The sequence below is a fragment of the Pan paniscus genome, chromosome 3 (assembly GCF_029289425.2).
Source record: "Pan paniscus chromosome 3, NHGRI_mPanPan1-v2.0_pri, whole genome shotgun sequence".
NCBI classification, from domain to species: Eukaryota; Metazoa; Chordata; class Mammalia; order Primates; family Hominidae; genus Pan; species Pan paniscus.
This window is the reverse complement of record NC_073252.2, coordinates 52,462,678-52,466,167: the sequence shown is the minus strand read 5'-3', so window position 1 is coordinate 52,466,167 and position 3,490 is coordinate 52,462,678.

The window sequence follows — 3,490 nt, the reverse complement described above, 5'->3', positions numbered from 1 at the left end:
AAGACTTGGAATATTGGAGATAGAGCAGGTTTTGAGGACACTAAGTTCAGTTTGGGGATAATATGATTAGTTAGAAGTATCTAGGAGGCCTCTATGAAGAAATGACCACTAATTAGGCTATTGAATAGATACCAATGTGAGAGGACTTACATGTAAACTTGAAGGACTGGGAAGAGACACACACCCCTAGGGAGAGAGTACACAGTGAGAGGAGCGGAATAGCTAGTTAGATGAAGAAGAGAAAAGAGCAAAGCAATATGACACTGAGAAGATTACTTGGGGGCACCTGAGGTTTGCAGATTAACAGATATTAAGGGAACAAAGTGATATGCCAAAAACTTTCAAAATTGCATAAGGGTTCTCTTGCTGGAAAATGAAACTATTGACTTTTATTTATAATGTCCAGGTCTTCACTGATGGTTATAACATAAATATATGCCAAATGAGAAAAGTAGATGATGACTTATTATCTACATGACATATGATTATATATGATGACATATGATTACATTATAGCATCAGTAGAGGAGAAACAAGATGAGTATTTTGCTAATGCTCACTGCATGCACTATGCTTTAAAAGCAAAAGCACAATTGCTTGATCACTTTGACATTGGTATGTGGTGGCCTCACTGTTCTCAGAAATCTTTCTAATCACAGAAGGTACAAGCCCAGCCACTGCTGAGGCCGAATGTGATCTCATGCCAGAGGACCAATATGCAATCTGATTTTGCAACCTCAGGAATAAGGAGTTGGATTTGGGCAAGAATTTGTTGGACTATTTCAGATTTTTAGGGGTTTTTCTCCCCTCCTTCATGAATATTTCAGCCTAATCAAAAAAATCTCAAACCTCACAATATTTTTAAAGCAATAAGTCAAATCAAATAAATGATTTGAATGTTGAAATAATGCAACGCACCCCTTCTGGTCAGCACACAGGCAGGGTCTTCTTTACCTGAGGACAGACCTTTTCCTTCCCGCAAACTGTTTCTGTAAGTAATGCTGCCACCTAGCAGTCTCTTGGGGAATCACCACCCTGCAAGGTAATAGCTTTCGGTACACACGTTTTAGGTTTGTGGTGGCTTCCCTGCATTTAAGTTGGGTTTAAACAACACTTGAAATATAAATTTAATTACCTTTGAAAAATGTCTTTTCTGCAGGTATAGGTCTTGAAATCATGGTGTGGCAAAAAATAGGCTGTTGAAAGCAGCTCGCTCAAGATGAAAATGATGGCAAAATACACAGGATTTGCACTGTCCAAACTCATCCAATTGCACACACTGAATATGTGCAGTTCTTTTTATATCAATTATTCCTCAATAAAGCTGTTTAAAAATGGTAAAATAAAAAGAAAATGATGGCAAAAAATAAAACACCCCCTGTGTAAAACTTCAGTACATTTGTATGAAATACAAACCTCTACAAGTATCTTGTGAGGAGAGTAGGTAAAAACAAAGTGTGGATGATCACCGTCAAAGAAGAACAGCTCTTTAACCAGAGAACTCTGGAGTCATAATCTCAAAGTATCACCTATGTGCCTACTGGAAACCTAAATGCTGTGACATTTTAATTCACAGCAGGAGCTTCACTTGCAAACTAAGCAAAGTTACTTTTTCATGTACTTCACATTTTTGTGTTTTCACAAAGGTTAAAAAGAAACAGCTAACAGTTATTGAAGTGTTTGCTATTTGCCCAACACTGAGTAAAACACTTTCCAAGCACTGTTATGTAACCTACACAATCCCCTGAGATGGTGTTACTGATACTGGTGGCCTGGGGAAGTTAACAAGGCAAATAAGTGTTGGAGTCGGGATACAAACTGAGCCAGTCTGATTTCAGAGCCTGAGCTCTCACCTCCAAGGTTATAATACTTTTCTATTGTGCTGAAAGTTATGTGGGAGCAAACAGATGTCAGATGTTCAGCAGGTTAAAACATGTGTTAACAGGATACAGTAAGTTTCTGTTTTCTAGTTGAGTGGCACGAAAGAAAATGTTCTCAATTGTATCACAGTGACATTTGTCCTATCTCTTACTACAAACTACTTTATTTAATCACTATGAAACTCTACCGTTAACTCTCTGTTTAATACCTGTTGACTATCTAGATTGTCAGATACTTTGTCCAATTATGCCATCTCACTGTTTTAGTGACATTTCACTTTTTGATATCTTGAGAGAGAGTTTCCTTCTTGTCACTGCTCTGCATTTAGATGTCAGTGAGTACTGACATCTACAGTGGATGTGTCTTGTCCACTTTTACTAAAATAAGGTATCTATGCATCATTTTCTGAGGAAATGTCTTGTCCAAACATATCTCTGAAGATAATTTGAATATGCATAATATCTTTATCCAGAAATAGCATGCCACAGCAAACTATGCAGCTTATGTTAGACCAGGCACATGCATTCAAACCACCTGAGAATCTTGTTGGATGCAGGACCTGAGATTCTACATTTTAAACTAGCTCTCGGGTGAAGTTAATGATGCTAGTCCTTGGATCACAATTTAAGTACCAAGGTTCTAAATTATCCAGTTATGCTTGGGTCTGGAAAGAAAATCTGATTTGATTCCAAAGTGAAGCAAAAAAAAAATCTTCCCTATAATTTTCTCATTTTATGTATCTGATGATAAAAATCAGGTTTCATATAAACCAAGTTATGTATTTTTATGTTTCTAAACAAGGGTATCTATAAAATCTATTTTAAAAATAAATTGTTTCCATTTGAGTTTTAAATCTATTTGTTTAAATATTTTTTCTTCTTGTCATCAGAGTTTTTGAAATTTATACCTCTACCATAAGATATCATGTAGTGTTGGACTTGAAACTTCTAGAATCATCTGGCTATCAGAGAGCTGCCCAACCTCCAGCCCCATCTTAGGGCAGACATGAATAAGGCTTCTTTGGTCTAAATAAGCTAAATCCAGAGCTCTGGGCATTAAAGAAACTGAAGTCAGATTTTAGAATTGTTCTGCAATTAGTTCCTTGACCTGGTGGTCCTATTTTTAATAGCAGCCAATTTAGGAGTTTCCTAGGTTTATTCAGAGCTCTCTTTCAGGTAACTTTGTCCCTATACTCTTCCATTTCTTGTCAGAATCACTCATTTTTTTGCTCTCACAAGAAAATATATAGTACTTAGAGGTAAATGCAAAACTTCTATACTTGGGTCTCAAGATCATATCACAAAAGAGTGAAATGAATTAGACACTGTAAGAAATTGACCATTCAAAAACAGGAATGTTATTGCCTACCAACTCAATATAAGTGACTAGAATAATGTTATTCAGTCTAGGAATCTATTAATAGAAGAATAGTGCTAGGACAAAGGAGGTAATGGGCTTCCTCTAGCTTGTACTGGCAAAGCCATAATTGACGTAATACAATGTTCAGATGTATGCATGTAAGTGTATGGGTGTTTGTGGCTGTGAGTCAGAGAGTGTGATGGAGAGGCAAAAGGGAAGGTAGTTATAATTTATGAGGAACAATGGAAAA